The following is a 12,981-nucleotide window of genomic DNA, read 5'->3' as shown; positions in this document are numbered from 1 at the left end:
CATCAAATGTTGAAATACGGAGTTACCATATGACCCCAACACGTAAACTCCTAGGTGACACTCAAGAAAAATGAAAGGACGTGACTCACACACACATGTTCGTGGCAGTATTATTCATTATAGCCCCAAAGTAGAAACAACTCAGTAGCCATCGACTGATGAGTGAAATTCGTATGTCCACGAAATGGAATAAAAGAAATGAAGTACTGATACGGGCTATAACATGGATGAATCTTGAAAACATTACATTAAGTGACAGGAGCCGGACCCAAAAGGCCCCCATGATAAAACATTCTGTTTAAATTTTTTTTTTTAACGTTTATTTATTTTTGAGACAGAGAGAGATAGAGCATGAACGGGGGAGGGTCAGAGGGAGGGAGACACAGAATCTGAAACAGGCTCCAGGCTCTGAGCTGTCAGCACAGAGTCCGACGCGGGGCTCGAACCCACGGACCGTGAGATCATGACCCGAGCCGAAGTCGGCCGCCTAACCGACTGAGCCACCCAGGTGCCCCTAAAACATTCTGTTTATATGACATGTCCAGGATAGGCAAGTCTGTGGAGACAGTAAGTAGATTACTGGTTGACTAGGGCCTAGGAGGCGCTTGGCAGCAGAAAGAAGGGAAACCAGGGGACATGAGGTGTTTTGGGTGGGATGATGACGATGTTTCAAAATTGATTGTGGTGATGGCTGCACGAGTCTGTGAATACACCTAAACCATTGAATAGCATACTTGAAAATAGGCGCAGCAGTGCTCAATCTAAGACTAATTATTCCCCACTCCTGGGGCATTCTACAAAATGCTTGAATACTGTGCCTAGTATCTGGCGAATTTAGTTTTCTAGCCTAGCCTTGTGTGAGCGCCAGGCACTGTTCCCTCTAATCCTTTTGGATGATTCTTTCTCTAGCCTCAGAGGTTGTCCTCACACGCATGTACCGACGGTGACTCTGTTGAATGCTGGAGCGGAGTCCTCTGTCAATCTTCAGGGTCTTCTCTTTGTGCAGCTCTCTACTCTCTCGTATTCTCTTCTATGAACTCTAGCTTCCTTGTCTCCAGACTCTCAGTTCCATCTTCTCAAGGCATCGCTCATGTTCTGCCCAAGTTCCCCCTATTTATGACATGACCTAGCAGCTCTCCCAAGGCGATAAGTTTGGACAATCATAGGATTTAAGTCATTTGTCTCCCATCTTGCAGGGATCACTATTTTTCTTTGCCTGATGTTGGCTGTCTTGAAAACTTCTGTCCCACGTATTTTGTTTATTTTCATTTGTTTGTTTCCAGTGAGAGGATAAATCTGGTCCCTGCTACTCTGTCTTGACTGGAAGGGTAAGAAATCGGTTATTGCTGTATCAATATTAGAAAAGGAATATTATCAGAGATAAAGATATCATTCTTTTTTTTTTTAAGTTTATTTGTTTCCTTTGAGAGACAGAGAGAGAGAGAGTACGAGTGGGGTAGAGGCAGAGAGAGAAGGAGAGAATCCCAAGCAGGCTCTGGGCCATCAATGCAGACCCCAATGTGGGGGCTTGATCTCATAAACCATGAGATCATGACCTGAGCCCAAATCAAGAGTTGGACACTTAACCGACTGAGCCACCCAGGCACCCCAAGATATCACTTCTTAGTGATAAAAGGATCGGCCTTTCTTTTTATTTTATTTTATTTTTTTTTTTACTGTTTATTTTTCATTTTTGAGACAGAGACAGAGCATGAACAGGGGAGGGGCAGAGAGAGAGAGAGGAGACACAGAATCTGAAACGGGCTCCAGGCTCTGAGCTGTCAGAACAGAGCCCGACATGGGGCTCGAACCCATGAACTGTGAGATCATGACCTGAGCTGAAGTCGGACGCTTAACCTGAGCCACTCAGGCGCCCCAGGATCGGCCTTTCAAGAAAGAGGGTGAAATCTCCAGTGATTGTGGATTTGACTAGTTCTCTTGATAGTTCTATCAATTTTGCTTTATGTATCTGAAGCTCTGTTGTTAGCTGCTGTTATGGACTGAATGTTTGTGTCCCCCTCCCCAAATTTATATGTCGAAGCCTTAATCCACAAAGTGATGGTATTTGTAGGTAGGGCTTTTGGCAGATAATTAGGTTTAGATGAAGTCATGAGGGTGGGGCCCTCATGATGAAATTATTGTCCATATAAGAAGAGGAAGAGACACAGCTCTTCCTTTCTCAGCCATGTGAAGATACAGCAAGTCTGGCTGTTTGCAAGCCAGGAAGATGGCTCTCACTATGGACTGAATCTGCTCACACTTTGATGCTGGACTTCACAGCCTCCAGAACTATGAGAAATAAATGTCTGTGGTTTAAGCCACCCAGTTGTAGTATTTTGTTATGGCAGCCTAAGCTGACTGATACAGGTACGTATACATATTTCACATTGTTGTCTCTTCTTGGTGATTGATCAAAGAAGCACTAAAAATAGTAAGGATACAGGGGCGCCTGGGTGGCTCAGTTGGTTAAGCATCTGACTTTAGCTCAGGTCATGATCTCATACTCTGTGAGTTCGAGCCCAGCGTCGAGCTCTGTGCTGACAACTCAGAGCCTGGAGCCTACTTCAGATTCTATGTCTCCCTCTCTCTCTGCCCCTCCCCTGGCTCGTGCTCTGTCTCTGTCTCAAAAATAAATAAAAACATTTAAAAAAAATTAAAAAAAATAGTAAGGATACAGAAAATTTAAACAAAATTATCAACCAATTTGACCTAATCGACATTTACAGAACACTGATTTCAAAACCTCAGAATACATTTTCTGTTCAAGTGCACAAGGAACTTTTACCAAAGTAGCCTATTTTCTAGGCAATAGGACAAGTCTCAGCGAATTTCGAAGGACTTAAACCATACAGAGTATGTTCTTTGATCACCATGGAATTAAGTTAAAAACAAACAAAAATAAACGTAAAAGCTAGAAAACACCCAAACATTTAGATATTAGAGGACACACTTTTAACCTGTAGGTCAGTAAAAGATTACAAAGGATATGAAAAAATATTTTGAAGTGAGTGATGATGAAATTATACCATCTCGGGGCGCCTGGGTGGCTCGGTCGGTTAAGCATCCGACTTCGGCTCAAGTCATGATCTCACGGTCCGTGAGTTCGAGCCCCATGTCGGGCTTTGTGCTGACCACTCAGAGCCTGGAGCCTGTTTCAGATTCTGTGTCTCCCTCTCTCTCTGCCCCTCCCCTGTTCATGCTCTGTCTCTCTCTGTCTCAAAAATAAAAATAAACGTTAAAATTAAAAAAAAAAAAAGAAATTATACCATCTCAAAATTTGGGGAATGCAGCTAAAGCAACACTTAGAAGGACATTTATAGCTGTCAATGCTAATTCTAGAAAACAAAACAATTATCTAATTTTTCACCTTAAAATGTTAGGAAGAGAAGAGTCAATTAAACTCAAATAATAAAAGAGAAAGGAAATAAAAAAGAGGAAAGGAGAAAACAATGAAAGAGAAACAGGTAATACAGAAAAAAATCAACACACCCCGAATGAGTAAAAAGGGTAATTGATCAATGCAATAACATGGTTTGAATCTTAAAAGTATGTTAAGTAAAGAAGCCAGACTAAAAGAATACATACTGCATGATTCCACTTATATGGGGTTCTAGATCATGGCCCATTGGTCAAATCTGGCCCAATGCCTGCTTCTGGGTGACCTTGAGCTCAGAGCGGTTTTTGCATTTTTAGAAGATTGTAAAGGAAAAGGAGGAGACGTAGTAGTGACACAATCATAAGTGGCCCACAAAGCCTGAAATAGTTACCATTTGTCTCTTTACAGAAGAGTTTTCCAATGTACGAACCGGACAAACTGAGCTATGACAACAGATGTGAGAATAGTAGCTACCTCTGGGGGTGAGGGTGCGGGTGAGGGTGGGGGTGACTGGAACTGGGCATGGGCAACTTTCCTATGTAATGGAAACGGTTAATATCTTGATTGCAATGATACTTGAACGTACATAAATTTTACCTCAATAGAAGAACCAGGAGGAGGTCCCGCCACCCCACCCATGTATTTCAGTCATTGGTTAAAATAAAAAGGGATCTTTAAAACGTGTGTTTAACTCCCCCCTACCCTAATATCTTTTCTTCTAAGTGGGATTGATATTTGGAACAAAGAGCTTTCTTCTAGAGGTTCTCTTTGATATTTTCACTTGGGTGAGAGCCAATCAACTAAAAAACTGATTATAAGGCTTCAGAAATTATTTCCTTAAAATTGTGCTTCCCAAGTCACAGTTTAACATGATTGAAAATGTAAATGTGTGGGTTTGCCTGGCTGGCTCAGTTAGAAGAGCATGTGACTCTTAATCTTGGGGTCATGAGTTTGAACCCCATGTTTGGTGTAGAGATTACTAAAAATAAGTAAGTAAATAAATAAATAAATAAATAAATAAATAAGAAAATATAAATTTATGTTGTGAGAACTGCTGTTCTTTCTAAAGTCTGTCTATACGTGAATGGGGCTGAGCAGTGTGTGCTCTCTGCCTATTTTTAAACACACTGTAAATTATTTTGCAACATATTCCGTTTTCCATCCACTGGAATGAATTTGCCCGATGGAAAATTGACTTGGTCTTTAAACTGATATTAAATTCTGTTCCAGTATGATTTTTGGTTTTGAGAATCCAAAGTTATGAATTCTTCCTCCTTTGAAATTTATGATTTTTTTAAAATGCAAAATGATGCTGACCTGTGTTTGCTTCATCTGTATGTCAGAAGACCTGGCTCCCTCTTCCCTCTGATCAAGTGATAAAATTGGATTGTTAGAAAAAAACTTTGTAATATAGATTTTGAGATATGTGTGATTTATTCATAAAGCAATACACAGGAGCAAAAATCCCAGAGCCCCTAAAGGAGTCAATATTCTTACAATTTTTAATTTTGAGGATATTTCACTTAGAAGTAGGTTTCCATGAGTCTTTTAATGTCCTGCCCCAATGAGCAACAGGAAATAGGGATGAAATGTTTTAATTAATTAATTAATTAAAGTTTATTTATTTATTTTGAGAGAGAGAGCAAGCAGGGGAGAGGCAGAGAGAGAGTCTCAGTCAGGCTGTGCACTGTCGGTGGAGAGCCCGACGTGCAGCTCGATCCCACGGACCGTGAGATCATGACCTGAGCTGAAATCAAGAGTCAGAAGCTTAACCTACTGAGCCACCCAGGCACCCAGGATGAAATGCTTTAAAAGTTTAAAGGATACCACTTTTGTGACTGGCAAAGAGTTTGGACGGGAACCCTCTACGTGATGGCGGGATTCCTTGCACGTGAACTAGAGACATGACTGAACTGGAAAAACGCGACTAACAGAAAAAGACAATGAGGATACCCTGTCTCCAAACCTGGGGCCATCCTCACTTGGAAGTGATGCCCCATAACTTCGTGTTAAAAAAAACCTCAAGCCTAAAACTTAGCTGAAGTGATTTTAAGTTTGTGGTGCCTCCAGTCAGTTGGCAGAAGCAAATATGGAAGAGGTCTCCATAGTGGGACACATTTTCACCGAGGCCTCACCTCCCACAGATACGTTTCCAAAGATATTATAAAAATTTTTTTTAACGTTTATTTATTTTTGAGACACAGAGCATGAGTGGGGGAGGGGCAGAGAGAGAGGGAGATAGAATCCAAAGCAGGCTCCAGGCTCCGAGCTGTCAGCACAGAGCCCAACGTGGGGCTCAAACTCACGAACTGTGAGATCATGACCTGAGCCCAAGTCAGATGCTTAACCGACTGAGCCACCCAGGCACCCCTCCAATGATATTTTTAAGTAATCTTTACACCCAGCATTGGGCTTGAACTCGCAACCCTGAGATCAAGGGTCATATGCTCAACTGACTGAGCCAGCCAGGTGCCCCTGCATACATTTTTAAAAGCCCTCAAACATAGGAGGTAAGAAGACACTACGTGTGTATCAGCAGAAACAATGCATGGCAGAATCAGACCCATGCATCTGACAGCTACTAGAATGATCATACAGAGAATAGAATATATGAACTTAATCTCTTTAAAGAAATACAAAAGACATCAAAAGTTTGACAAGGGGGTAACAGACCATCAAGAAAGGATTAGGCAGAGTTGAAAAGAAACTAAACAGAACTTCTAGAAAGTAAACAGAACTTCTAGAAAGTAAAAGTAAAGTGGGAAGGAAGACTAAAGTCCAGAAATGGACCTGCCCGTATTGTGGTCAATTTGTTTTTTTTACAAAGTTGCAAAGGCAAATGTGGAGAAAGGATGCTATTTTCAAAAAAACAGCGCTGGGACAATCGAATATTCACATGTGAAAACTGAACTTTGGCCCACCCCTTTCACTTTATACCAAAATTAACTCGAAATGGATTGTAGGCTCAATGTAAAACCTACCACTATAAAACTTCTTGAAGAAAACATGAAAGAAAATGACTGTGTCCTGGGAGTAGGCAAAGGGTTTTTTATATATGACGCCAAAAGCATGATTCATTTTTTAAAAACATAAATAAAAACTTTAATTAAAAAAGTCAGGCTTCATCAAAATGAAACATTTCTGCTCTGTGGAAGGCACTGTTGAAGAATGAAAAGTCAAGTCACAGACTGGGAGGAAATATTTGCAAAACACGTATGTGACAAAGGATATGTGTCTAGAATACATAAAAAAAAAACCAAACCTCTCAAAACTCAGTAATAACAAAATAGCTCAATTTAAAAGTAGGCAAATACTTTTAACAGACACTTCCCTCAAAAAGATATTTGGAGGGGCGCCTGGGTGGTTCAGTCGGTTAAGCGTCTGACTTCACCCCGGGTCACGATCTCACAGTCCATGAGTTCGAGCCCTGCATCGGGCTCTGGGCTGATGGCTCAGAGCCTGGAGCCTGCTTCGGATTCTGTGTCTCCCTCTCTCTCTGCCCCTCCCCCGTTCATGCTCTGTCTCTCTCTGTCTCAAAAATAAATAAACGTTAAAAAAAAATTAAAAAAAAAAGATATTTGGATAGCAAATCAGCAAATCAAAAGATGCTCGACATCATTAGGTCTTAGGGAAGAGCAAAGAAAAACACCGCCGGACATTGCCATGCATCTGTCAGGATGGTTCACGAAGCCAGGAGATCAGAGCTGACAGCAGTCAGTGGTGATGGTGAGACAGAGAGGCTGGGACTCTCCCAGGGCGCCTGCGAGCCTGCCGAAAAGGCAGAGCTACTCTGGGAAACAATTTGGTGGAGTGTCTCACAAAGTTAAACACACACTTAACATGTCTCTCAGCAATCACACACCTAGGTATTTTTCTGAGGAAAATGAAAACTTGTGTTTGTACTACAATCTATACACAAACGTTTATAGCAGCCTTACTCATGATTATGGAAAACTGGAAACTCAAATACCCATCAACCGGAGAACAAATCAACTGCAATACATCCGTACAATGTAATACAACGTAACATAGCCGTAAAAACCAACTAGCAACGCGCGTTAGCAAGAATGAGTCTCACGCATTAATGTCAGGACAGAAAGCAAATCCCCAAAGAAAACATACAGTGTAATTTCACAACACAGGCTAAACTAAACAATGTGTAGTATTATATATAATATTACATAGTAAAATATATATAATAAAACTATTGGAGGACCTGCGTGGCTCGGCCGGTTAAGTGTCTGACTCTTGGTTTCAGCTCAGGTCATGATCTCATGGTCTGCGGGATCGAGCCCTGAGTCAGGCTCTGCACTGAAAGCACGGAACTTGCTTGGGACTCTCTCTAACCTTGCTCTCTGCCCCTCCCCCCACTCGCTCAAACTCTCTCCCTCTCTCTCTCTCTCTCGAAATAAACAAACATTAAAAATAACACCGAGGCACGTGGGTGGTTCAGTTAAGCGTCCAACTTTGGCTCAGGTCATGATCTCACGGTTCGTGGGTTCGAGCCCCGTGTCGGGCTCCGTGCTGACGACTCAGAGCCTGGAGTCTGCTTCGGAGTCTGTGTCTCCCTCTCTCTCTGCCCCTGCCCCGCTCATGCTCTGTCTCTCTCTCAAAAACAAATAAATATTTAAAAAACTAAAAAAAAAAAAAAAATATATATATATATATATATATATATATATATATATATAATAAAACTATAAAGACAAGCAATGAAGTAATCAACACCTATTTGGGATAGCAATTACCTCTGGGTTCAGGGAGGACACATTTGCCTTCAAAAAGGGGCACATAAAAAACCTCAAAGGTTCGGGGCACCTGAGTGGCTCAGTCGGTTAAGCGTCCAACTTCAGGTCAGGTCATGATCTTGCTGCTTGTGGGTTGAAGCCCCAAGTTGGGCTCTCTGCTGACAGCTCAGAGCCTGGAGCCTGTTTTGGATTCTGTGTCCCCCCCCCCCCCCCACCTCCCCTCCCCCCCAAAATAAATAAAACATTGAAAACAAACAAACAAAAAAGAACCGTAGGCTTTAGTGGATCTGAAGGTTCTACTGTGCACAGTAGTAATTCTTCCACCAGAAAGCATGGCCACGGTGCTAATGAACTAGCAGCTGAAATGTACTCTGCTCATTTTAGGTTCCTCAGGTCACTACACAGCCAGGGAAGAGGTTCTCTAGCTGGCCTGGGGTAACTGTTCCTGGTCACCAGGGGGAGACTGCGTTGCTGCCCAGCAGGGGGCGAGGATACAAGGCTCTGGTCGGTGGAAAACTGAGAACACAGCTGCTACGGGAAGGAAGGTACGAGTCATTGCACCAGGTAGGGAAGCTCATCCCATTGAGGTGCTGGAGGAGGACAAAGCGAACTTGGATGGAGCATTGGATGGACCGCCGGGATACGATTTAGGCCTTATGACGAGCTACAATCATGTGGATGGTAACAGCTATGCTTCTGTGACTTTACTGTCTGCCCGTTTGGTTTCTGTGGCTACCCGAGGAGTTATCACGAATACTACTCATTAGCTCACATTCTGGAGGTCAGAGGTCACCACGTTCACCATGCCTGCCTGGGTTCTCAGCTCAAAAGGCCAATATCAGAGTTAGGTTGCATTCTCGTCTGGAGCTCAGGGTCCTCTCTCAGGTGCACATGGTTGTGGCAGAGTCCAGTTCCCTGTGGCCATAGAACTGAGGCCTCCATATATCCAGATCTTCTCCAGGAAGAGCTCTCACCCTTTCAAAAACTCATCTGATTAGGTCAGGCTCACCCGGGACAATCTCCCTTTCATAACTGGTTTGGGACCTTAATTATATCTGCAGAATCTCTTTATAGCAGTACCTAGATTAGGGTTTGGTTGAATATCTGCGAGAAGGTGTGCAAACACCAGGGAGCAGGAGTTGGAGAGGCCATTTCCAAATTCTGCTGACACACGCTCCTCACTTTCACCTGATTCCTTATCCAAAGAACATCAGCGGTAGTAAAGTTTTAGCTTTCAGGAGGGCTGATGCCAGGCTGAGATTGTCTCGTGGTAAAACAGTAGCCAATGGGATTTTGTGCATCCCGTTGACTGGGACGTTGAGTTTTTCACTCAGATGAAGGGTAAGCATGTATCCTGAGGGAGGAAGAGAGACGAACGGGCCAGATACACTGTTTGTCCCTCCAGAGCTTATTTCCTCCTTGCTCACTGTCCAAGGAGGCGGGCCTATGTTGATTACATCAGCGGGTTCCCTTTGTTCTCTGGGACGTGTGGTTTACCTAGCCCGGAGGGAAGCGGGAGATTTGAAGGGGAAAGGAGAGCAAGGTCAGGGTGTGCATTTCTCAGGCTTCCACTCTACAGGCTGCTTCAAGCTGTCAGTGTCCTTCAACTGAGGGCTTCTGCAACTTGGAAGGCGGCTATCTCTACATGACCTTTCAGCCAGATTGGAGTCACCACCCCCCCAAACCCTTCACCTTTTCGGGCCTAGGGACGGTGGCAGAGCTGCTGGCACCAGCCCTACCTTGCTGAGCTATCTCAGGTATCTCCCCTACACCCTGCCCACACCTTCCTAAATAGTGCCTTTAAAGAAAACCTCTTGAATTATCCTAATTTGAATGTGCCATCTGTTTTCTGTTTGGACTCTGACTGATACAAAAACCCATCAAGAGATAGACACAGGAGTGTGGGACAGATGGAGATACAAATATTACTTTTATGACTACCACAACCGAGGCTGGACAATATGGCTTAGGTCTGCGAGGCAAGCAGGTTTGCTGATGGCCCGCCCTCGGGGGGACCGGCCCTGGGACACCGGGGGCCTGGGCAGACTGGGATGTGTGCTTTCTCACAGACAACAGGGAGGAAGAGACTGAGCTGAGCAATTTGGCTACTCCTTCGGGCCCAAGTTACCAAGCACATGAGTCACTCCTTCCAGTGGGGAAGACAGAGAAGGTGGGACAGGAGGCCCGGAGCCTTCCCCATGGAGGGCAGGCCTCCTTCTACACAGGAACAGGAAGCTCCGTGAAAGGCAGGACTCCTAAATGTTGCTTTAAATAAAGTGAGAGATAAGCAAAAAACCTGAAGACATAATATCTGGACTTTCTATAAAGAACACCTACAAATCGACGCATTAGGATACTGGGAATCCGGTTGAGAAGTGGACAGAGGCTACCGATAAGCAATTCACAGAAGAGGGAATAACAATGGCAAAGAAACATCTGGAAAGATCTTTGATCTCAGTAATAATCAAGGACTTGAGTTTTTAAATGTTTCTTCCCTTTCAGGTTGGCAAAAATCTTAAAAACTGATATTCTGGGGCACCTGGGTGGCTCAGTCGGTCGAGCATCCGACTTCAGCTCAGGTCATGATCTCGCGGATCGTGAGATCGAGCCCTGCGTCGGGCTCTGTGCTGACAGCTCAGAGCCTGGAGCCTGCTTCAGATTCTGTATCCCCCTCTCTCTCTGTCCCACCCCTGCTTGTGCTCTGTCTCTCTCTTTCAAAAAATGAATAAACATAAAAAATAAAAAAAAAAAACTGATATTCTTGAGTGTTGATGAAGATGGAGGGGAACAGGTTCTCTAACAGACTGTCAGAAGGAATGTGAATTGAGAAAGCCCTTCAAAGAGCAATTTAGTGGTGAATTAGAGCTTTAAATGTACATGTCCTCTGACACCACAAGTCCACTTACGGGATAGACGCAAGAAAAATATTCATATTTGTACACAAGCAAAAAAAAAAAAACAACCCATATACAAGCATGTTTATTGTTTGTAATAGTGACGATTTGGAGGCAATCTTGTCCATCAAGAGGGGAATGATAAAAATCTTCATATTTGGGGGCACCAGGCTGGCTCAGTTGGAAGAGCATGTGACTCTTGATCTCATGGTCATGAGCTCAAGCCCCACATGGGGTGTAGATTACTTAAATGAAAACAGAAAAACAAAAAACCTTCATATTTGGGTGGGGGTGCCTAGCTGGCTCTGTCGATAGAACATGTGACTCTTTTTTTTTTTTTTAAGTTTATGTATTTATTTTTGGGAGCAAGAGTGCATGCGCGTGAGTGGGAAGGGGCATAGAGAGGGACAGACAGAACCCCAAGGAGGCTCTGTGCTGTCAGCACAGAGACCAATGAGGGGCTTAAACTCCTGAACCATGAGATCATGACCTGAGCTGAGATAAAGAGTCAGATGCTTAACCCACTGAGCTACCCAGGTGCCCTGAACATGTGACTCTTAATCTAGGGGTTGAGTTTGAGCCCCACGTTGCGTATGGAGATTACCTAATAATGAAATCTTAAAAAAACAAACAAAAAAACTTCATATTTTGGAATCAAATGCAGTTGAAAGAATGGCCAAAGAAAGGGGAAGAGAACAGTAAGGTAAACGGAGTTTATTCATATTTTCCTAAAAAATGACTTCCTACATATATTGGATTATATACTGGAAAAAAACAAGCTGCAAAAAATATACACATAACACCATGAGTAGAATTCATGTGTGTAAAAATTAAAAATTAAACAAGGGAAGGACAGGATTTTGTAGTCAGAGTTGCTGAGATTTTTCAAAAATCCAAATGTAAAAAACACTTTTTTGAATATTCACACCTGTACCCTTTGAGTCACATATAGACTGGTTGTATTTAACCAAGTTTAAAGTTTGCACGTGGATGGGTGTGTAATTAGTTAAGGCTGTCAAGGCCTTGTGTGTTACTGATAGCATGCATATGTATGAGAAGGGCACAAGAAAGCGTCTGGGTGTGATCCAACCACTAGTAATAGAATAGAAACTAGGGGTACCTGGGTGGCTCAGTTGGTTAAGTGTCCAACCTTGGATCAGGTCATGATCTCAGGGTTTGTGAGTTCGAGCCCTGCATCGGGCTCCGACTGGTGGCGTGGAGCCTGCTTGGGATTCTCTCTCTTTCTCTCTCTCTGACCCTTCCGGACTTGCACTCTCTCTCTCTCTCTTTCAAAATAAATAAATCAACTTAAAAAGAAAAAGAAAGAAACTAAAGGGTCAGTTACAGGACTCCCCTTTGAAAGATAAGGGTCTATAACACGAAACAGCAAATATTATAATACTCTTCCAAGAATATTATATGATCACTCATGCAAACAAGTTTCATAAAATGATTCAATGCTGTTTTGTATAATGATGTTATTCAATGTACTGTGTATACGAGATGATTCTATTTAAATGTGCTGAAGTTTTAGCGATAGAGTCCTAATGTAAATGTACCACGGATATTTCTCTATGATGTGCTTGGATACAATAGAAAACTATGAAAGAAAAATTTTTACCAAAGATTTAGTTTCCCTCTTGACACAGTCACAAGCAATCATAAATCTGTGTGATATGGATTGTTGCTGGCATACTGAATAAAGCAGGAAAGTTAAGTTCCAAAGCCTTAGCAATACAGACTCAATGGCTCAAAAAAAAATAATAGAGTAACACTTGAATATCGATATTCTTAAATCTAGGCACGGTTGGATGTGAAAACACATAACATGATATGTGGAGCCCAATCTGACCATACCGTGTAAAAGTGATATAAAGACCAGTAGCTCGAAAAAGAAAGTTAAATAGAAATGAAGATGCTCTTGTATTAGAACAAGGTAGGAAAGAGCTTAATGAAGATTGGG

The sequence above is a fragment of the Panthera leo genome, chromosome C1 (assembly GCF_018350215.1).
Source record: "Panthera leo isolate Ple1 chromosome C1, P.leo_Ple1_pat1.1, whole genome shotgun sequence".
Lineage (NCBI taxonomy): Eukaryota > Metazoa > Chordata > Mammalia > Carnivora > Felidae > Panthera > Panthera leo.
Note: the sequence above shows the minus strand (reverse complement) of the source record.